This window comes from Cervus elaphus, chromosome 26 (assembly GCF_910594005.1).
Source record: "Cervus elaphus chromosome 26, mCerEla1.1, whole genome shotgun sequence".
Lineage (NCBI taxonomy): Eukaryota > Metazoa > Chordata > Mammalia > Artiodactyla > Cervidae > Cervus > Cervus elaphus.
In genome coordinates, this window is record NC_057840.1 from 27,253,774 (window position 1) to 27,278,176 (window position 24,403).

The 24,403-nt window shown below is 40.7% G+C and overlaps 1 long non-coding RNA gene across 1 annotated transcript; it reads right to left on the reverse strand.

The window, feature by feature from the left end:
• Nucleotides 1–1,465: 1,465 nt before the first annotated feature.
• Nucleotides 1,466–24,165, reverse strand: LOC122684381. Its single transcript, XR_006338015.1, has 3 exons — nucleotides 23,996–24,165; nucleotides 23,269–23,445; nucleotides 1,466–1,588 (listed from the first exon to the last, which is right to left on the reverse strand). It is a non-coding gene; the product is annotated as an uncharacterized LOC122684381 (long non-coding RNA).
• Between the last annotated feature and the right edge of the window lie 238 nt (nucleotides 24,166–24,403).

Consider the following 24,403-nt stretch of genomic DNA (forward strand, 5'->3'; position numbering starts at 1 on the left):
GCTAACTGAAAAGAAAGAAACACAAAATACTTGGCAAAACAAGCACAGATGTGAACAAATTTTTAATTATAAAAATATGTTTTAAAGTTCTATGGCAACAAATTCTTAGAACCCATGAAATGTACAGTTTTCAAGGAAAATGGATTCAATAAGAATTAGAAAGCTGTAATGGATTGAAATTCATGAAGGATCTCTTTTTAATGTTCAGTTAACTATCTCCAAAAAAGGAATTAGGTCCAGAGTATTTTATGAGCAAGTTCTTAAGAACTTTCAAGTAACAATTCTCATGTTTATTAAATTGTTCCAAGGTTACAAAATGATGAAACACTTCCCAAATTATTTTTCAAAATTAATAAAAGCCTCAAAGCCAACATAGCAAAAGGAAATTTTTTTTCCTTGCTTTAACAAAAATATCAGCAACATAAACCCAACACTTATAGAAATCATTTTTCAATACTGAGGTTTATTCTAAAAATTCAAGGATGGCTTAATACTATGATTTTTGTTTAAAAAAAAATTGTCTCAATAGTACACAAAGGAAAAACTCATATGATTCTCTCTATAGTTGCTCTGAGGCAGTTGAGAAATTTTACCTTTTCTGATAATACCATTAGTAATATAAAAATATTTCATATTATGAGAAGCAATAGTCATCTCAAATTCCCTTTTAAGGTCAGAAACCAGATAAAGATATCCATGACAGTGTTACTGTTATTTTTCTGAGATGTTTGTGTGAGCTACATCCAGCATCAAAAAAGTTATATTTTGACCTAAAGTGAAAAAGTTTTGTTTTTAAAAAACGGCTTATATAACTATAGAATTGATATTATTAACAGAAAGGAAAATTAAATATCGTTCAACAAGAGGCAGGAAAGGAGCAAAACCACCAGAAGAAATTATTTCTCCAGTTGACTCTTAGAATGAAGAAACCTCAAGGAACGGAAAACTTCTCAGGGCTTTCTGGGGCAATTCCTCTGGGACCCTGTTACTATGCCTCTTCTCTAACAAATAGCACTTTCCTACTATTGCCACCAAAACCACACCTAAAGAAATTGACACCTGCGGGGCTTTAGACCTAAAGCTGATACAACTCATTTCTCTGCAGCACGCTAAATTCACACACCGCTTTCAGGTTTGAAATGTGATTCTGTGATCAGATTTGCGGTGAAGTTTGGTTTTCCCATGGTGGATCATTTTTGCTTTGGGAACCCCAGGCCGTGAACTCTGGCCACACTTCTGGCAGGATGCCCAGGGCTGTCTGTACCAAGACAGGGGATTCGCTAAAACCCTCCCACCCAGCCCAGTTGCTGCCAGTGCACCCACTGACCCTCCACAGAAACCTCAGGCTTGCCCTGGAGCAGAATCCATCAGGATGACTCGACTAGTTGCTCTACTAATCACCAAGTGGAAGAAAAAAATTATTACCTGTGATTTCTCTCTTTGGCTTGGATCCATGGCTTAATTAACCCCACCAGTGCTCAAAAGGATTTTCATCCTTCACCTTCTTCCCTGCATGCCTTTTAAAGACAAATCTGCCATCCATGTTCTTGAGGGAGCAGGGAGGAGTGATGTGCTTTTAGCTCCACTTCTGAAACAAGAAATAATAATTAATTAATGCAAATCAATAGGTAAACACTTAACAAGAAATTGTGCCAAAGATGCACCACAATGAAAAGCTTCTCAAATTATTTTTCAGACTTAATATACCCCTCAAAATAAACCAAAAGAGTGCAAAATTTGGCTTATCATAGATAAAATACTAGCAGCCTAAATCTAATAATTACTATAGTAAAGTAATAATTTTTCATGACAAAATAATGTATATTTTTCTCCTGAGGGGCTTTTTAAAAACACAAGTAAAAATGGAAAGATACACTAAATTCTGGAAAAGAAGACTGCATTCTTAAAAAAGATTATTTTTTGTCTGAATAATTCATAAGTTCACTGAGTCACCGGGAAGCTCAAGTTCAATGTAACTCCGTTCTAAATTTGACAAAGTTGTTTTTTTTTTTTTCATTTAGCAGAAGAATACTGCTAAACACTGAAAAACCTTTAAGAGGATAGTTAAAGCATATGTGTGCTATTAAAACATATTATAAAAATGCAGTAAGTAAAACAGCATGGTATGGCTCAAGAATAGAGAGAAAAATAAAACAGAAAGCAAACCCCGAAACAGGTCCTAGTATATATATATACACATTTAATAAATAATAAAGGTAGCATTTCAAAGCAGGAAGGGCATAGTAAATGGTTGAAAGGTGCTGCAACAAATGAATAACTATTTGGTAAAAAAAAAAAGGAAGAAAAAGCTAGATTTCTCTCTTAAAAAACACACACAAAACATAAACACATACAATTTCAGATAAAGTAATGAAGTGTAAAAAGTATAAAAATATAAGAAAATATATATGAACAGTTGATCCTATAATAGAGATGGGGGAAAGTATGTATATATTATATGTATATTATATGTATAATAATGTATTTATGTATTTAGGAAATTGATTATTACATATATATGAGGAAATTGAATATAACATATACATTAAGAAATTGAATCTTCAGGTCTCATAGCTGATATACTGTGGGGCAATTGAGAGAATACCAAGATGAGATCAGGATGATAAGAGCACCATTTCCTTAAATAAGAAGCATGGAGGTGAGCTAGGCTGGAATGGGTTTGGTGATGAACTTGACTTTGGATTTTTCTGTTTGTAAGTCAGGTGCTCGTTTAGTGAAATTGTAGGGACAGAATCTAGATTCCAGAGATTTGAGGAATCATTGACGTTAGTGGATGGTAAAGAAGTAGAGCTAGCAATTACAGAATGACCCCCTCCCCCGTTTTTTGTTTGTTTGTTTGTTTTTGCTACACCCTGAAGCCTGGGGGGCCACCCTGGGGGCCCTTATGACTAGGGACTGAACCTGTACCTTCTGCAGTGAAAGTATGGAGCCCTAACTACTGGACCACTAGGGAGTTCCCCAGAATGCCATTTTGAATAGAACACAGTCTACAAGGGGGATACAGATCAATTGTGGATATTCCTGGTTTGTGAATATTCAGGATTGCCTTAGGAGAAAATAAGAGACAAAAGGCCTTGGAAGTGAGTTTGTAGGACAAGGGCAAAATGCACGGACTTCTTTTTAGTGGCTTTAATGGCTGCAATTTTTTTCCTCGAAGAATTGTCTGAAGAGAGGAAGAGAACAGAGAATGGGGTTGGAGTTTGTAACATACCCTAAAAGAGTGGCCTAGACTATGAAAACATAGAAAGCTTTTGAGCCCACGCTGAGGGCCCCCGAAGATCATGAATTTACCTTAGTGATAACAAGGACAGTTTGGGAATTTCCTCCAAGAGACCTCAACAGGCCAGGCATCATAAAGAAGTTAAAAGTTTGGTTTAGAAGAGGAAAGTGAAGTGAAATCGCTCAGTCGTGTCCGACTCTTTGCAACCCCATGGACTGTAGCCTACTAGGCTCCTCTGTCCATGGGGTTCTCCAGGCAAGAATACTGGACTGGGTTGCCATTGGAGGTATCACAAAAAAAACAAGCAGGTAAGAGCTAAGAACATTGGCAAGGATGGTTGGAAGGATGACCCATGGAGTCTAGAAGGAACTGAGGAGGAAAGAAAGAGCAAGAACCAACTTTGGGACACAGAAAGTGGCCCAGAAATTGGCAGTCTCAATAAGGTTGGAAGGCAGGGAAATGAGGGCAATAGATAGGAAGTCATGATCATAAATTAACTTTGAATTTAACATTTTTCCGGTGCATGAGATCATATGATTTTTTTGCTTTTTTAGTTAATATGACATGGTAATAACATTCTCCAAAGATATCTACATCCTCTAATCACCAGAGTCTTTCAATATCTTACCTTTCACGGCAAAAGGGACTTTGACATAAAATCAAGGTAAGGATTTTGAGATGCGGGGGATACCCTGGGTTATCTAGTGTGTGTGCAATCGAAGTCGCTTCAGTGGTGTCCAACCCTTTGCGACCCTATAGACTGTAGCCCTCAGGGCTCCTCTGTCCATGGAATTCTCCAGGCAAGAATGCTGGAGTGGATTGCCATGCCCTCCTCCAGGGGATCTTCCCAACCCAGGGATCAAACCCAGGTCTTCTGCATTCCTGCATAGGCAGGTGGGTTCTTTACCACTCGCACCACCTGGGAAGCCCATTATCCAGTGTATCTTGTGTAATTACAAAAGTCCTTGTAAGAGAGAAGGAGGCTCACAGTGACTGCAAGACATCTGACCATGGATGGTGTCAGAAGTTGGGGTAATGAGAGGAAGGGGCCACAAGCCGGGGATTACAGGTCGCCTCTGGAGCTTTAAAGGCAAGGAAACAAACTCTTCCCCAGACGCTCCCTACCACCTTATTAGCACCTTTACTTTTGGACTTCTGACCTCCAGAACTGTGAGGTAGTAAATTTAAGCCACTAAGTTGTGATAATTTTTTATAACAGCTATAAGAATCATATGTTATCATTAAGCACTTTCGTATGTTTTTGTGGGCCAGTCCTGCAATGCTAAACACACACACAGAGTCATAGCCACATGGTAATAGCTAGAACTCATATTTGTGACTTTCTAATCATTGAATGGCCAACACTGTTGTCCTTCACTAAGCCAAGCCAATTTCCCAGTGCTGACAAGCCCATCAGAGTCATGCAGACTCTGATTTATTGAAATGGAAATGCTGAGGAACATTGAAGACGTCCCCATGGAAACATCCAAAGACATTTGGACACTTTGCCTCCCCATCAACTAAACAATGCAAATTTTTTGAGACAGATGACCCTGATTTCCAGTACAATTCAAAGGATTTTGGAGTAGTAACACATGTCTATGTTTGCAACAGGGAGTTTTGCCAGGAAGAGAGGTAGCCATCTTATGTCCAAGCTTCACTGAAAATGTACATTTTGAAGGACTTCCCTGGTGGTCCAGTGGTTAAGACTCCATGCTTCCAATGCAGGGGGTGCGGGTTCTATCCCTGGTTGGGACATTAAGATCCCACAGGCTGCATGGCGTGGCCAATAGAAAAAAAGAAAGAAAAGAAAATACACCTTTTTTAAAGCCTCAGTCAAATCAATCCATGCAGTAATATTCTTTCAAGGGAATTTTGTAAGCATGTGCAATCAAACCCAATGTAAAAGCTTTTAAAATGCTATCTCTGGTTTTATATACATGCACAAGCATATTAATAAGTTTGATAGAATTGTCTCAACATAGACATTTGCAAGAAGGAAATTCATTCATTTTCAAGCAGCACTAAATGTCCTGGGCCCTCAACCCTCTATCCTGCCTGAACCAGACACCTTATTTCTTCGTCCTATTGAGGTTTAACATTTAATCCTGTGCTTTTTGAAATCCAGTCAAAACTTCTCTCCCTGCCTTTCCCTGTGGCTGGGGGAGAGTGAAAGGGGCTCTGCTTACGTAGCAAATGACAGCAGAGCTGGCAAGTCTCTGCTGAGCCTCTTAGTCTAACACCAAGGGGCTTAAGAGTTGGCTCCGGCTTTGAGTGGGGATGAAACTCTTAGCCCTTTAGGGGGCTCTGCAAGGGCCCACCCTCGCCCAGTTCTCTGTCCTCTGCTCCCCTAGTCCCAAGGCGACAAGCAACCCACCCAGAAGTTCTGCTTCTGTCCCGCCCCAGCTGCCTCCCATGGCAGGCATTCCTCAATACCGGCCAAGCCAAGGTGGGGAGCCCAGGTTGTCCTGCTCCAGAAGCACCAAATGCTCTGACACTCCACCCTACCTCCAACCCCACAGCTCATGCTGAGGGTGAAGGGAACTTGGGAAACACAGATTTCATCAGAAGAGGGAGGAATAAATAGAAATTTCCCTGCTTCCTGTCTCCCAGCTTCTCCAGTAAGGGAAAGAAGGAAAAGACATTGTTGATACTTCAGGAACCTTCCTTCAGATGACCTAATACCCCTGACCACCCTGTGTCCTTTATTCTATAAAGACCAAAGAAGTGGAGTCTAAGAAACTTGATTCTGTTGGAGGCCTTCTGTCAGCAAAGCTCGAAATGTGGGACTGGCATCAAGAAGGCAGTTCTCAAAAGGTGAGACATTTGGCAGGTTTTATCCTGAACCATGGATTCTGGTTGGCATTTCCAGGGAAGCACAAATGTCCTTCATCACCATTTTACCACTCTCTTTATATATATAAATTTTGTATTATGGTCACCGTCATTTTGGAATTTTTATATTACAAAATGGTTTTCCACAGACAGATCCCCTATAACATTGTGGCTGTAAGTGAGTTTTCCATTTAAACTCACTCAACTTGAGACTCTAATCTTGGCAGTAGTTAAATTATAATTTAGGAGGTCCTATATTGATTTTGAGAATCTAGTTGACAGTCCAGGATAAAAGTTTCTGAGAATTGAGCATGGTAGGGATAAAGGGAGGAAGTCCAAAAACAGAGTTTGCACTTGTGAGAGAAACTGGCAATCTGCAGCATATATTCTGCACTTAAAGTAGGAAATTAAGGCAAAGTTGAAAGAAAATGTGCTGTGTCTGGGGAATTTGCACTTCCTGCCATGAGGAAGTGATAGCATCTGGAATTATCTCCCCCACAACTATAAACCAGAAAAGATTGTTAAAATATAATAAAAGTACTGATTTTCGGACATTGGTGAACAGAGCTGCTGAAGGCTATGATCCCTAAAGAAAGGGAAATTAACTATATGTGCCCTATGACAGCCTTGGCTTTCTGCCTGGAGGCAATTCCCAGATTATAGCACTGGGAGGGGGAATCTCAACCAAAGTCCAACTGTCTCACTAAGCTCAGAGTCCAGGGTTCAAGGAGACTGAGGTGGCTCGAATTTGTGGAAAGAGTATTGAACGTAAGAGAGCTCTGAAAAGAAGGGGCTCAAGGAATCTGCGTAGAGTTTCCTCTGGTCTTTGACTGAGCATCAATCTTCACATGAACACAATGAAGTTCTACAGTTTGAGAAAAAGAACAATTAATGAGGATCTGTAAGCTGAATAGGGGCTTCCCAGGTGCTGCTAGTGGTAAAGAACCCACCTGCCAATGCAGGAGATGCAAGAGACGTGAGTTCAATCCCTGGGTCAGGAAGATTCTCTGAAGGAGGCCATGGCAACCCACTCTAGTATTCTTGCCCGGAGAATCCCATGGACAGAGGATCCTGGCAGCTATAGTCCGTAGAGTCACAAAGAGTTGGACTTGACTGAAGCGACTGAGCACACACACACATAACCTGAATAAATCCAAGAGCTCGTGTAAGGCCAGGACTAATTCATACTCACACTAGCCAGAGCAAATAGACCTCATTGAACAGAAGGGGCTTGAGGGGCCAGGTTGAGTCACAGACCTTGAATAAATTTTATTCAAGTCCCACTCTTTAAAAGTGTTAAAAGTAACTTCAAAATTATTAAACTCAGAAACTTTACTGCCTGAGAGAAAAAGCACAATACTCTTTAACCAAGAGTGAAACAAACAAAAATCCAAACAAAATTTATCATAATTATAAATATACTCTATCTATCAAGAAGTCACATAGAAATTTGACATAACTGGGAGACAAAGGGAAGATGCAAAAAAAAAAAAAGCAAAGCTTTTATGTATGAAAAATATACTGAATGGGATTAACAGAAGATTAGAGAATGTATGAGGAAAAGGATCTGTGAATGTGAAGGCATCGCAGTAGAAATGCTACATCCTGAAGCGCAGAGAACAGGAAGGCAGGGGGGGAGGCTGGTGAACACAGTCTCAGTGACTTGTGGAACAATATATAATTGAAATCTTATTTTAAAAAAGAAGAAAAGAAGAGATGGGGAGGAAGCAGAAAATAATACTTGAGTAAATAATAACAGAAAATTTTCCAGTTTTGTTGAAAACTATAAAGTCACAAATCTGAGCTCAACAAATCCCTTGCTGGATTAAAAAAAAAAATCACATCAAGAGAAATAATAATCATGTTACTGAAAGCATATCATAAACAGAAAATCTTAAAACCATCCATAGAAAAAAGTCAAATTACATAGAAAGATTACATCTAAGAATCACAGATTTCTTCTCACAAATTATGCAAGTGCAAAGAAATGGAAGGACATCATTAAAGTGCTGAGAGAAAATAATTGTCAGCCTAGAGTTACATATCCAGACAGATACATTTCCAAAGTTATGGCAAAATAAAAAAATTTTTGAGACAAAAATTGAAAAAAATCTGTCATCAACACTACACTGGCAGTGTAGGCAGAAGGCAAGTGATACCAGATGAGAATTTGGGTGTCCACACTGGATGAAAAACATTAAAAATGGCAAATTTGCGGTTAAATGCCACAAATTTGTGGTTAAATATCATTTTCTCATATTATTATCTCTTTAAAAGATAGTCCATTCTTAATCAGTACGTTGTGGTGTTTAAAGCACATGTAGTAGTAAAATGTATGAAAACTTGTAGCACAAGGGATGGGACAAGGAAGCTTTGTAAGATGCTTCCATTATTCAGAAATCAGTATAGTGTTTTTGAAGACAAACTCTCTCAATTAAAAATGCAATTTGAAGGTAACTGCTAAAAAAAAAAAGGGAGATATGGCTAATAAACCAATTGTGGGGATAAATGTTAGTTGTTCAACTGTGTCTGACTCTTTGCGACCTCATGGACTAAAGCCAGCCAGGCTCCTCTGTCCATGGAATTCTCCAGGCAAGAATACTAGAGTGGGTTGCCATTCCCTTCTCCAGGGGATCTTCCCCCCTGGTAATTGAACCCGGGTCTCCTGCATTGCAGGCAGATTCTTTACCATCTGAGCCACCAGGGAAGCCCCTAAGGATAAAATGGAATACTAAAAAGCCCAGTTATCAAACTGTTCTTTATCTTGATTGTAGGGATGAATCATTATGTGTATGCAAGTATTAAAGCTCAAATTCACATTTTCAGAGAATGTAGTTTATCATACATAAATCATTTCTCAGTAAAGTTAATAAAAATAACCTAATGGAAAACAAGAAAATGGGAGAAGCATAAAACAGATGGGACAAATAGAAAATAAATAATAAGATTATAGGTTTAAACCCAACCTTTCAATAATTTCATGAATCTAAGTATTTCTATAAGAGATAGGAATCTTCTGACTGAGAGACATGGTAAGACCAAACTATATTCTGCCTACAAGAAATTAATTTTTAAAATAAAGTTACAGGTTAAAAATAAAAGGATTAAAAAGATACACCATGCACCACTAGTCCTAAGAAAGCTGAAGTAGCTTAATTAATAACCACTAGTCCTAAGAAAGCTGAAGTAGCTTAATTAATAACTAACAAAATAAACTTCATAACAAAGAACACTAACAAGAATAAAGCAGAACATGTAATGATAAAAGAGCTAATTCGTCAAAAAGACATAACAATCCTAAATGTGTGTGCAACTAACAATTGTTTTAAAATGTAAGGTAAAGCCTCATAGTTTTGAAAAATAAATCAGCAAATTCATAATTATAGTTGGATATGTCAATACTCTCAGTAATTGATAGGACAGTTAAATAAGGTATCAGTAAGGATATAGAAGCTTCCCAGGTGTGCTACAGGTAAAATAGTGCTTAGAAGAAAATGCATATCTACAGATAATTATTTTAGGAAAAAAAGTTCTAAAGTCAATGCTCTAATATTCTGCCTTAAGAGGTAAAAGAAGAAATCAAAACAAGCCTAAAGTCTAAGACAGAAGGAACTATGAAGAAAAAAAATGAACAAAACAGGAAATGAACAAGCATAGAGAAATTCAAAGAAACTAGAAAATGATTCTTTGAAAATATCAGTAAAATTGATAACCTTCTAGATAAACTGATCAATAAAATAAGACAAACATTTACCAGTATTAGGAGTGAAAAGGGGGAAATCTTGCACTACACTGGAAACATACAGACATTAAAAAGGTAATTAGAGAATATTATGAGCAAATTTATGCCAATAATTTAAATTGAGGTAAAATAGACAAATTTCTTGAAAAGCAAAAATTACCAAATGGACTCAAGAAGAAATGGAAAACCTGAATATCCTATAAAAATTGAATAAATTTAATTCCTGATTCAATTCTCACCAAGATAATTCCAGGCCCAGGAGGCTTTAATTCTTTACTAGAAAATAATGTGAAACATTTAAGAAATAATACAATCTCCGCTATCAAGATCTCACAGAATGGGGATTGCCAGAAGTGGGGAGTGGAAGATGGAGGAAATGAGTGAAAGTGGTCAAAAGTTGCCAACTTCCAATTATCAGATAAATCAGACTGGGCAATGTAATGTACCACATTGTAACTGTAGTTAACAATGCTCTATTGTGTGCTTGAGAGAAAGTAAATCTTAAAAATTGTTATCACAAGAAAATAAATTGTAACTCTGTGAGATGATGGATATTAACTTATTATGCTAATTATTCTGCAGTATATACATACATCATTATACTATACACCTTGAACTAATACAATGTTATATAAAAATTACATATATATCAATAAAACTGGGAGGAAACATTTAAAGAAGAATAGCAATCCTGTATAAACACTTATAGATCACAGAGGAAGGAGGAACCATCTCGTTCTTGTAGGCAAGCATCACCCTGACATCCAGTACTGCCCTTAGATGCCAGCAAGCAGGTCTTTGCTCTAGGCTCTGAAGCTTCAGGAAGCCCCACACTTTGGGAGGGGAGGACACTCCTCAAGATTTTCTAAGTCCCCTGGTGTCTGGGATCAGTTGAGGCCAGCAGTGCCACCTAGGCAGAGTGTCTTGAGCCTGGACCCTCGTAAGTCCTGGTCCAATGTTTTTTCTTACCTGACTCTCTACCATTCACCTGGGCTCAATCACATGCCAAATTTGCATATGGGATTCATACCTATAGGGTCAACCCAAGAGCCCGTGGCAAGGTTCCAAGAGCCCGTGGCAAGGTTCCAATTCCAGGAAGGAGGACTGGCAAGCAGATTGCTCTTCTTGTCTAATACAATATTGCTTTTGAGGGGTCGTGAAATATTGGGCCTCCAGAATGGACCTGATATGCTAATTTTTTTCTGGCTGTGCTTGTGACATCTTGTTCCCCCAATCAGGGATTGAACCCATGCCCCGTGCATTAGAAGCATGGAGTCTTACCCACTGGACCGCCAGGAAACTCCTTGATATGCTGATTTTGAGTGACTTATGTCAGACACATCGGGCTTCCCAGGTGGCGCTAGTGATAAAGAACCAAGAGACTCCCATTGGATCCCTGGGTCGGGAAGATCCCCTTAGAGGAGGGCAACCCTCTCCAGCATTCTTGCCTGGAGAAGCCCATGGACAGAGGAGCCTGGTGGGCCACAGTCCATACGGTCACAAAGAGTCGGTCACGACTAAAGTGACTTAGCATGCACACATGTCAGACACATAGCAAGTTTAGGTCTCTGGGCTACTAAGAGTTCACTGCCAACCCTTGGGTTTGTGCCGCATATTTGGACCAATGCCTCGACTTTCACCCACCTACATTCTGACAACTGAGTCGTTCACGAGTCCAGCCCCTGAAGGAAGCAGGTGTCCTCTCCCTGTGGTGTCAGAATGCTCTACCCCTCGCACTCCCCTCTCGAGCCTCGGGGTTGGTCACCCACTCCTTTCTGCAGGCTTCATGTGACAGGCAGTCCTCTGGAAGTGGTTGTGCCTGTCCCCTGTCTCCTCTGGGGGCTTGAAAATCATCGCTCAGCACACCCATTGCCTTTCTGATTGATTTCTCCCTCTCACCTCTGACTGGTGTGGCCCTGCTGCCCCTGGGTTTAGTCCTGCCAGATAATCAGGGAACATTCCTTGTACAACAAGGGATGGCCTTTCTTGCTTTGCCCGCAGGCCCCCACGTCTCTTCCCGGCTAGTGGCAATGTCTGGAAAACAGCAGTGTGGTCAACACTGGGAAAGATTACATTCTAAAAATGCACTGATTACAGTCTAAAGACGTCTACATCTAGGCTCTGAAATTCCGAACCCTACATAGAGCACGACCGAGAAAAGAAAGATCATTCACATTTCCCTGCATACTTGGGGTGAGACTTGCGTTTGTGGTCATCATCCACAAAGTATAGTAACAACTGTTATCGTGTCTCACTGGAAGCCGGTATTCATGGGTGGTAGATGGGTCATGTGACATTGTGAGTTAATGGTGTGATCAGCATTAAATAAAAGGTAGTAGTATAGAATTGCAGGGGTAATTCTGCAAACAGTGCGAACAGGTTCCAGCTTTATGAGTAATACTAGCATTGCTATTTCATTTCTGGTAGTGAGGCAAGACATAAACCAGAAATGATGCATTTGATAATAAAGAACCAGTCTACGGCCATACCACCCTGAATGCACCCGATCTCGTCTGATAATAAATTACTGGAAGAAACGGTTCCTGGACTTAAATTCAAAGAGCTGGATAATAGAAAGGACACTTTCTGTGCACCCATAAGACAATAAACAAATACATGAACATCTCTTTTCTACCTATGCATCACATAGACTCGTGGATTTTGTAATACATTTTTAATCAAATTATATAGACAAAGACCTGGCAAAAAAAAATTGCCTGGAGCCTCACACAGTCTAGCGAATACCAAACCAAGTGCATCATACAGAAAAGAAGCCTACAGATGATATCCCTCAAGATCTTAAAGATCTCAGAATTCTTAACAGAACATTAGCAAATTGAATCCAGCAATTGTAAAAAAGATAATCCATCACAATTAACTGGAGTTTATCTCAATAATACAAGGTTTGTTTAGCATTATGAAAAGCCATCAATTCAGTGTATTAGCTGAATAGAAGAGAAAATGGCATGATAATCTCAATAGAGGCAGAAAAAGAATTTGAGCAAAAGTAAATGTCCATTCATGAAAGTATTCTGTGTCAGGCACAGGGTCTGGGTGACAGAACTTCCTGAAATAGAAAAAGCCCTGGTCCTGGAGATAGACTGAGTTATGACCATGTACTTACTACGCCTCCTTCCAGAACTGAGGCTCAGAGAAGACCAGGAACATTCTCGAGGACCCACCCTAAGGCAACTGAGCATACATGCATGTCCTGGGTCTTTGTTGCTACATAGGCTTTTCTCCAGTTTTGATAAGTGGGAGCTATTCTCTAGTTGCAGTCCACAGGTTTCTCATTGAGGTGGCCTTCTCTTGTTTTGGAGCATGGGCATTAGGGCGCACAGGCTTCAGTAGTTGTAGGACGTGGGCTTGGGAGTTGTGGCTCCCAGGCTGTAGAACACAGGTTCAGTAGCTGTGACCCATGGGCTTAGCTGCTCTGTGGCACGTGGGATCTTCCCTGATCAGGGATTGAACCCGTGTCTCCTGCACTGGCGGGAGGATTCTTTTCCACTGAGCCACCAGGCAAGTCCCAGATCTTGACATTCTTATTCTGTTTCCTGCGTACTTCCATCCTCATTATCTGGGCTGGAGCAAGGAGTCCCTTAATCAGGAGAAGAAATCCAATAAACAGAAGCAGAAAACTCTTGAGTTGTCATCCATGAGGTTCCACTGGTGGGACCAAATCCTAGTCAGGCTCTTTTTCAGGCAGATCACTCTTGACAGATGCCCTTTGAAGCTTTGGGGTTACTGGATTTTTGCAAATAATATCCCAGAGTTAACCTCTTGCTACATCATCTAACTTTCAGAAGAGTTACTTAGGGCATAGAGTGCTCTCTTATTTTAACATCAGTTAAGACTACGACTAAGAGAAAAGACTGTTTCCCTGCAGGAGAGTTTCAGTGTAAATCCTCTTCCAGTCCAGCTGTGTTGGGGATATGAATGACAGCTCTGAAACAGGGCAAAGCGGTTCACTTCCCTAAAAATAATTTTTTTTCACCTGCAGTATATTATTTCTAGCAGTCAAGGGGCAGTTTTTAAATGCTCCACTCTAGTAAGTGGCGATAAAGACATTATCTCCCTTTCTTGCATTGCCTTCCAGAAAGGGAAACTGTTTTACTTACTGTGTGCTTTCTCACTCTTTATTTAAACATTCTAATGGCTTTAAAATAACCTTGGATACATACATACTCTTTGGTAGGCATCAACTATATAGACATTTAAAATGATGACACAGGAAGAATAATTTGGAAATGGTTGTGATGGATTCCCTCTCCCTTTCCTCCCCCTGACCGCCCCCATTCTGCACAGGGACCCCTCCTCCTCCTTCTCCCAGATTTCTGACCATTTGCTAGCCAGGCAGTTTCTTATCTCATTATTTCTGCCCATTTATCAGCCTTCAGTCCCTTCTCTTCATTCCTGCCCCTCTCTCCAACAACTTTCATTCTGTCTCCTTGCTTGGGGCAGCAGATTTCATAACCTCCGCTGGGAGTGGTGGGCATTCCCCACCGCTGGAGGGCTTGGTCCCTTTTATCCAGAGAAATGACAGGCAGGGGGGCCTGAGACAAGGGTGTGGACGTGGGGAGAACTGGGCTGGAACTCTGCCAGGCCCCCTGCTAACCTAAACAGAGTGCCTTTGTGTCCCCCACCATGTAGGAATAGAAGTGGAAAGTGTGGGTCCCAGGACACTGGAAGTACTCCTGTTAAATTGTTTGGGGATTTTCAGGCGATTAGCATATTGATTGTTACCACAGACCCCAAACTCTGGATCTCCCCAAGATCCTTCAGCGGCCCCTCATTCTGTTACTGCCCCCTCCACAGCCCCTTCAGTGAGTGAAAAGGAACACTTGTAACAGACAAGAAAGGGCAGAAAAGCATTCATGGTCTTTTGTGACAAATTCCCGAGTTTACCTTCCTGAGGCTGAAAGGAAACTACTCTGTTTGAAACAAAAAGGAAATAAATGGTGAGCTCCAGTCGCGCAAAGCCTGGGCTCTCCAGCTGCAGAATCGGACAGGCGTGGCTTTAGTTCCCAGCTGGGCCATTGCCCCACTGACAAGTGAAAATGTTAGTTGCTCAGTGTCCGACTCTTTGCGACTCATGGACTGTAGCCCACCAGGCTCCTCTGTCCATGGGATTCTCCAGGCAAGAACACTGGAGTGGGTTGCCATTTCCTCCTCCAGGGGATCTTCCCCCAGGGATCGAACCTGGGTCTCCAGCATTGCAGGCAGATTCCTTCCCATCTGAGCCTCCAGGGAAGCCCCTGGGGGGCCTCTTTATTCAGCTCTCTAAGCCTCAGTGTTCTCATCTGGAGAGTGGAGATAATAATCTACCCTTCCTCACTGAGCTGCTATACATGAGCAGTCAGACAGTTTTAATGGGCTCAACCTAGCTTATAATAAGGACTCAAGAAGGGAAGACAGTCCTGCTCTTCCAATGCAATGTAGAAACTAAAGAACTCATTAGAAGTGGCAGGTATTTGCTGCCCTTCAGGAACTCACAATCTAATCAAAGAAACAAAAATACAAAGGAAAAAATAAGTAAAAATATAATTGAGGAAAAGATTGATGTTATAGACAATGGCCATTATAAGAGACAAGAGAAATTTGTAAACCCTGAGATATTAGAGATGCTATAAAGGACACAACATTTGCTTAACTTTAAGAAATCAAAACTGCCTATGTACATCCATTCCCATCCTGTCTTTACTAACCTTAAAGTTCTGAGATAGTGGAAAACTACAGATGGTTTTGCAGGACAACGTCTGTGACTACAATTGAACTTGGCCTGAATCTTAGCCTTCTGCCCTAATGGCTTTGGGAATCCTATCAAAGGGAAACTTGGAAGAAGCTCTGAGTAAGATCACTATGAAGAGGGCCATGACGATGCTCTTCAGCCCCCTTATCTTAGACAACTCTCACGGATAGTTGCTTTTAATCAAAAGATTAATGTTTTTCAGGCCTAGAAAATATTGTGAATTATTTATCAGTAATTTATTCCCTTCATTTTTCTCTGTTCTTTGTGTCTGGAAATCCTGTTATTCAGATGTTAGACAGCCTGGACTGGTCCTACAATTCATCAATCTTTTCTCTAATCATTTATCTCTTTGCATTTTTATTTGTTCTGCTTTCTTGGGAATTTCCTCATTTTGTCTTCTAGCCTTTTCAAACGTGAACATGTTTTTAATTTCCAAAAGCTCTTTTATGCTCGCTGTATGTTTCTATTTTATAGCATCCTATTTTTTATTTTCTAGATGCAATCTCCTCTCATTTCTTGAGCCTCTTAATGTTTTAAATATATTATCCCTTTTCTACCTAGCTTTTGTTGACTACACACTGTATTTGTTGATTTTTTTAATTTATTTTTTAATTGAAGGATAATTGCTTTACAGAATTTTGTTGTTTTCTATCAAACCTCCACATGAATCCTCATGTTGAGGATTCATGTTGCTGATTTTTTTTATTTGGGTGTCTCTCTGCCACTTTAGAGCTTTCCCCAGAAGCAAGAGAGTTTGGGGTTGTTCATTCATGTTTAAAAGAGAGATGCTAAAAAATCAATTTGGGTCTCTAAGAAGGTGGGAGGGGTTATCAAGCCAACACTTCCCATTAGAGGTTTTATCTGGATAGCCTGATGCTATCCAGTTTCACCATCTGTAGATCTTTCTTCACTGACTGATTAGATGCCCTGAGAAGAGTCTTTCAAACTCCTGCCTGAAGGCCTAACTGCCAGTGCTCTGGGAGTCAAATAGGAAGATGAATGGTGGAAGAGGAGTGTCTCAAGATTTGGGATCAATAGTTGTGTGTGTGTGCATATGTGTGCATGCTTGCAAGTGCATTGTACATAGATAAACTGTCTTAGTCAACCCCATGTACCTCTCCACAATTACCTTATTCAGGCTGCTTTAGCAAATACCAGAGATAGGATGGCTTAATCTGCAAACATTTATTTCTCATAATTCTGGAAGCTGGGTAGTCTAAGATCAAGGTGCTAGCAGATCCAGCCCCGGAAAGACCCTCCGTCTTCATTTCCTGCCCTCTCCTTCTCCCTTTTTATGTGCCAGGCCTCAAAAAACATTGATTCACTCACTCCCTTTGTCTAGAAAGTTTGAGCAGGAGAGTAGCAAGCAGACTTGCATTTCTGAAAGATGGCCCTTGTTTCAATGTGGAGACTGAGAAGCAGAAGACCTCTGCTCTGGTAATGTGGGGCATGGGCATGAGAATGAGGGGTGACTGGGAAAATGCTTTAAAATAATGCTGTCCAGTAGAACTTTCTGCCATGATGGCAGTATTTTACATTGACACTGTCTTGTGTGGGAGCTACTCGCTATATGTGGCTTTTGAGCACTTGAAATATGGCTAGCACAACTAAGGAATTGAATTTCTAATTTTTTTCCAATTTGTGTATTAGTTGCTCAGTCATGTCTGGCTCTTTGCAACCCCATGGATTGTAGCCCATCAGGCGCTTCTGTCCATGGAATTCTCCAGGCAAGAATACTGGAGTGGGTTGCCATTTCCTTCTCCAGGGGATCATCCTGACCCAAGAATCGAACCCTGGTCTCCTGCATTGCAAATTTTTCCAATTTCCTTAACTGAAATAGTCACAGGAGTTTCTTGGAAGTGTAGCTTTAGAAGTAGAACTGTATGTGCATGCATGCATGACTGTGTGTGCATTTAAAAACATTTTTAAATACCATTATTGAGGTATAATTGGTAAAAATAAATAAATTGCATATGCCTAAAGTGTACATTTTGATGTTTTGACATTTGCATCTACCTTGAAACCATGACCATAATAAGAAAGTGTGCACATCCACCCTCTGAAAATTATACATAAAATTAGCACACCTGAAAAACAGATGCTGCATAAACATGAAAGGACACTAGATTGCATCAGCTGTTTCTTTTTCTGCTTCAAGGATAAAAATGCAGAAAAACAAAACTTTACACCTTTTTCGTCTTTTTGGTGTTTGGGGGTTTTTTCCTTTCCAATTTCAACATTATATAAAGATTCTTACAGCTGAGGTAAAAGTTCTAGAAGGGATGGAAATAAGAATAGATTCAGATATAGAAATGACTTGGGGCCCAGAAAAGTCAGAGGAAGTCCTTGCACCGGGGTCTTCGCTGTGCCTCCAGAAAGAGCTGTCAACCAACTCGAGACATGTCGTGTATGAAATTTAGACTACTTTAAAAAAATGACGGCTCAGATGGTAAAGAATCTACCTTCAATGTAGAAGACCTGGGTTCGATCCTTGTGTCAGGAAGATCCCCTGGAAAACAGAATGGCAAGCCAGTCCAGTATTCTTACCGGGGAAATCCCATGGATAGAGGAGCCTGGTGGGTTACAGTTCATGGGGCTGCAAAGAGTCAGACCTGACTGAGCTACTAACACTCACTCACTCAGGCTTCCACTTGGAAAATCCTATTGTCCCTGGGAATTTCACTTGAGATTAAGATTTTCTCAATAAACTTTCTTGTGTTTTTTTCATTGTATAGATTTTACCGCTTAAATGCTTGCATTCCATAGGATTTCTGTCAGGAACATTATTGTGCTAATCCAGGGAGGTAAGCCATTTTCAAGATTTCAAGGAAAAAGAAGGAAAATGGTTCAAAAAAAGTTATTGGGGGAGCATTTAAAATGTATCAATTTGGGATTTCCCTGGCAGTCCAGTGTTAAGACTGAGCTGCCAGTGCAGGGGGCCTGGGTTCGAGCCATAGTTGGGGAACCAAGGTCCTGCATGCCATCTAGTGGGGCAAAAAAAAAAAAAAGAAACAACACCTACCTATCAGTATTAAGACACGGTTCTCTCTTGTCTTTGCTCTGAGGCTCCCAGAGTGTGTCTGTGGGGCCCCTGAGGCCCCAACTCTGCAGAGCATCCGTGAGGATACTGCGTGCTGCAGAACACTCTCGTCTTCTGAAGTATTTTTGGAGCAAATTCTTACTACTCCCCCAAAAATTAGCCATGTTGATTTAGGGACTGTCCTTAGAGGTTGATATGGGTGTCTTTGTTTAAAGATAAAAATAAGAGAATTCCTTTCATTATAAAATAAATTTGTGGGAATTTCCTGGCAGTCCATTGGTTTAGACTTGGAGCTTTTACTGCAGTGCCAGGGTTCAATTCTTGGTTAGGGAACTAAGATCCTGCAAGTCACACGGCACACAAATAAATAAATAAATTGATGTGTGATAAATCCAGGCATCCTACTTAACATTGATCTTCCGTTTTCCTTCACCTCATAAACCCCCTCCAGCCCTGGATAGAGTAAGAGTGCTTCATGCATGCGCCCATTGATTTCATTCACAAAATATTAATGATAGTTCTCTCTGTGCCAGGTACTTTTCTAGGAACTGGAGATGTAACATTGAGCAACAACAACAAATCCTACTCTCACCCTAGCTGACATGGGTAAGACAGAAAATTAAAAAGAACAGCAGTAAATATACAGTAGGTAAAGATAAGGACTGTAGGAAAAATCAAATAGAACAGGTGATGGGATTGTCAGAGCAGGGGGAGTTGCCATCATATATAATTTTGTCAAGAAATTCACTGAACAGATCTGATCAGATTTCTGCACTTAGTTGGGGTATTAGCCATGTGGATATCTGAGGAAAAGGCTCCAGGGTAAGCTTTTCTTTGGTGTGTCTGGGTTTGGCTGGCGCAGAGCAAGCCAGAGATCGGGGAGAAAGAAGAAGGCCAGATGATGTAAGACACAAGAGGTATTATCACAGAGACCTGGAACCCAGATGAGATCAGAAGTTTTTGGCTGATTGCAGGCAGAGCTGTGATGTTATCTAACATGTGTTTTTAATTGACCACTCTGAGGTTGCTGTCATAAGACTAGACTTGACATGGTGTGGGAAGTCCAGTAATGTCCATGTCCTTATCCTTGGAAACTTCGAATATGCTATATTACATGGCAATAGAGAATTCAGGTTGCAAATGGAACTAAGGCTGCTAGTCAGCTGGGGAGAAATAGGGAGATTATCCTGGATTATCTGGGTGTGCCCCCGTGTAACCACAGGGCTGTTCTTTTAAGTGGAAGAGGGAGGCAGGATAGTCAGAGTCAAGACTGAGGCAACGTCAAAGATGCAACCGTCATTGCTGGCTTTGAAAATGGAAGGGGCTCATGAGTCAAGAAATTTCGGCAGCTCAGAAGCTGGAGAGGGCAAGGAGCCTTCCAACACATTTTAGACTTCTCATCTCCAGAAACATGAGATCATTAAATTTGTATTGTGCGAAGCCACTAAACTTGTGCTAATTTGTTAGAGTGGCAGTCAGAAACTAATAAAGATGGGGTGTGAAGGTGGAAGCAAAGACAGTTTAATCACTGGGCACTTACCATGTGCCAGACACTGGGTTAAGTACTGATGATAAAAAGATAAAACATATAGTTCCTATCATCAAAAAGCACATAGACTAAAAGAGACACATAAACAAGTAATTACAGAAGAGAGTAAATACTGCATACAGATGTACGTGAAAGCCTCAGCCCTGACACAGAGAGAAGCACTCAGGCCTCTTCTCTTTGAAAATTAGGAATGGTGGTGTGTTTTTTTTTTTAATTTTAATAAAAGTTCTAGATGAATGTTGAGAAGAAAAAGATCTAGACATACCCAATGATAGAACAAGCACATGTAAAATCACAGAGGTATGAAATGGGGTGGAATAGTCCAGCCCTGTAAGTAGTTTGGAGGTGATAAATATGGTGGGGCAGTGGGAAATGAATTGTGAGACATACAGATCATGAAGAATTTTGCATACTGAGAATCGTATACAGTGGGATAACTGCAATAATTGCAGGAAATTAATCAGGAAAGATTAATGCTAAGATCATTCCAAGGGCAATGTGGAGCATATATTGGATAAGGATGAAGGACAGGATTGGAAAAATAAAGGCTTAAAAGAAGAAAGATCCCAGAGTGGTAGATTCAATAGGACTTGATGACTGATTGGATGTGGGTCTTGGAGAAAAGGGGATAGTCTAACGTTACTCTAGGGTTTTGGTTTGGCTGATATATCAGTTAGGACTAGGTTTGGCTGTGAGTAATAAAGACAAAAATAGCAAAGTCTAGAGAAAATTGATGCTTTATTTCTTGTGCATAAGTCCAGAAGTTTGCAAAGTAGGATTAGAACAGCTGTGCTCCCTGAAGCCCTCAGAGACTCAGGTTCCTTCCGGCACAAAATGCAGTATTTCCGGGGCGTGACCTCAGCCTTGTGGTCCAGGATGGCAGCTCAAGCTCCAGTCATCACACTCACATTCCCAGCAGCAGGATGGAGGAAGGAATAAAGAAAATAAAGGCAAAGGAAGGATGCTAGTGATATTTTCAAAAGCTGCCCCATGGCACACCAGTGTGCATTTTCCTTTGGCCAAAACTTAGCTACAGAGAGATTGGGAAAGTAGCCTTTATTCTGAGTGGCCACTAGTCAGCTAGAAATATAGATTGTATTTCTATGGAAGGAGGGCAGAGCAGACAACGGGCCACAACAGCAGATTTGCTCCAGCTGATCTCTGATGATGCTATCACTGAGCCAGAGAGTAAAGAAGGAAGAAATGGGGACCAAGAGAAAGCACTTGGCTTGGCTTATGTTGCGTTTCAGGCATTTTGAGACTATAAAATTGGAGCTGTGTAATGGTTGTTGAAGACAATGGGTCTGAAGAGCAGAAGCAAGAAATATGCTAGAGGTGAATACTTGGAAACCACTGTGATTTAAGAGTAAAGATGACCGAGAGGTGTGAGGGAGGGGACATACATATACCTATGGCTAATTCACGTTGACGTACAGCAGAAACCAACACGATAGTGTACAGCAAGTATCCTCCAATTAAAAATAAATAATTTTTAAAAAATAAATAAATAAATAAATAATTTTTTTAAAAAGAGTGAAGGTGAGTTTATTCAAATAGAGTCTAAAGAATGTCAGAGGAGAAAGGTCAAGAAGACCTTTGGCAATGTCCATATTTGTAGGAAACAGAGGAAAAAGGAAGGAGTCAGCAAAGGCACAGAGAGAGAGGACCACAAAAAAAAAGTGATTAATCAGAATCCAGAGGAAGAGTGAGTTTCAAAAATGTGGAAAGAGTCAGTATGTGAAATCTTAGAAAGGATGATGAAAGGAAGATCAGCTAGAGAAGGAACCATACTAAGTCATAATTAGGAGGCCATCGTAAAGACTGGCAAGATGGTTTCAGAGGTGTGATGAAGGGAGAAGCTATGCTGCAGAGAGTTAAGAAGCAGATATTTTTAAATACGTGTAACAACTGTAGGCATCTTTTAAAGATGACAAGTTTAACAGAACAGAAACACCGGGTGATAAGAGAAATTTCACATGGACATGTGTAGAAGATGATTTTGTTTAACCCGAATTTCCTTTTGAATAAAGTAGTGGTGAGTGAAGGGGTAGGGGAAGCGGGTGGCTGTTCTGCAACCCCTGGGCCACAGCTCCGGCAAACCAGCCCCCATGTGTACCCGCAGGCACCGAAGGCTAGCGCAGTATTCAAAGAGCTCATTTCAGCCTCTAATTTCATTTTATACTTCTTCTCTCTAATTTTATCTCCCTCTACGTCACCAACTCCCACTCCCTCACTAATCTCCCCCACCACAAACACATGACCCAGGCAGGGCCTAGGAGAGAACCCATCCCTCTGACTCTACTAATTAGAACAGAGATGAACAACTAGGTCAGGTTCAGTCATTAGAGTTCCCCTCTCTGGGTTTTGACTTTAAAGAGGAAAAAAAAAAAAAAAAAAACAGATCTTGGCTTTTATTTTATACAACTGGAAGGATATGAACCTGGAACAGTCATATTTTTAACACGTGTTTTTACTACATCTCGAAAGCCTATATGTTGGAGGAAAGACTTAAACTGATGTAGAAGGGAAAAGGGGGGGAATGTAGGAAAGAAAGGGTACCTGATGTTACTTAGCACTCATGTTCAAGGAGCTAACCTGACTCCTGGTTTACACAGCTCTTCCTCTGAGAACCACCTTGAGTCTTGTCAATAATTTCTCCTTTTTGGTTAGGCTAAGTTCAGGAGTGATTTCTCTGACTTAACTGAATACACATAAGGACTTGTATGGTCTCCCAATTCCCACCACCCCAGCAAGCCATACTCACGTGGGAATAGATGTAATAATCATGGATATCTGGGCAGCTGGGCAATCAAAACAAATACAAATGGCTTCACCGTGGTCAAGAGCCCCAGACAAATGAGCCAGACAGTACCCACACAGTACTGTTTTGGAGGAATGAAGGCAACACCTTCTGAAGGTCAAAGATTCAGGTGTTTGGGAAGACAGAGAAGATTGAGATAGAGAAGTTTGGGAAGATACAGAAGTATACAAAGATACAGACAGATGTTTGGGAAGAATTGTGAGCAAGGAGAAAATACGACCAATGTAGGTTCTACTTGAATTAAGAAAACTAAACGTGAGTGGTTGAGGACAACTGAATGAATTGCCTTACCACATGGAATAATTCACTGGGGCTTTAGAAACTGCTTTGGAGAAATACAGATGGTTGAGATGACTTAGTGACAGAACTTCTCTGGTGGTGCAGTGGCTGAGACTGTGCTCCCAGTGCCAGGGAACCCGGGTTCAATCCTTGGTCACGGAGCTGGATCCCACATGCTGCAGCTAAGACCTAAGGCAGCCAAATAGATAATTATTTTTAAAAAGGTAAATATCAACGAGTTGCAATAAACCTTATGTAGATCCTAATTCTAAGAATTAAGAAAAAAAAAAAAGAAAGAAATGGCATAAACTATAATACCAAACTGTTTGGCAATGGTAATTACCATCAAACATTAACAGTTCATTCCACTTAAGTATTTTTGGACACTAATTAGGGACTCAGAGGGTAAAGCGTCTGCCCACAATGCGGGAGACCTGGGTTCAATCCCTGGGTCTGGAAGATCCCCTGGAGAAGGAAATGGCAACCCACTCCGGTACTCTTGCCTGGAAAATCCCATGGATGGAGAAGGCTGTAGGCTACAGTCTATGGGATTGCAAGGAGTCAGACATGACTGAGTGACTTTACTTTCACTTTACGGACTCAGAGAGAACACAAAAGAAATAGGAGGCAGAGCTCTGACCTCAAATGCTCCAGTGCAATGGAGAGGACAAGGCTTGACAGACATGAAACACAAGGGTTTAAAAGGACATAACCAAAGGCAGAATATATGCTGTTTTACCTCAAAGTGTCAGTAACATAGAAGCAACTGAAGGCTTCTGCATCTCCACTTATGAGGCTTCCGTTTCCTAAACTGGATCAGACGAGATGGAAAAATGTAAAACCTTCAGTATTACCAACACTTTTTTGCCCACTGAAAACTCAATATATCCAAACCAGCAACATTCAGAATAAAATTAATTTTGGCCAGTTGATAAGCACTAGAGGGCTCTAAAATGACTTCCCTGGTGGCTCAGGTGGTAAAGCGTCTGCCTACAATGCAGGAGAGACACAGGTTCAATCCCTGGGCCTGGAAGATCTCCGGGAGAAGGAAATGGCAACCCACTCCAGTATTCTTGCCTGGAAAATCCCATGGATGGAGGAGCCTGGTAGGCTACAGTCCATGGGGTCACAAAGAGTCAGACACGAC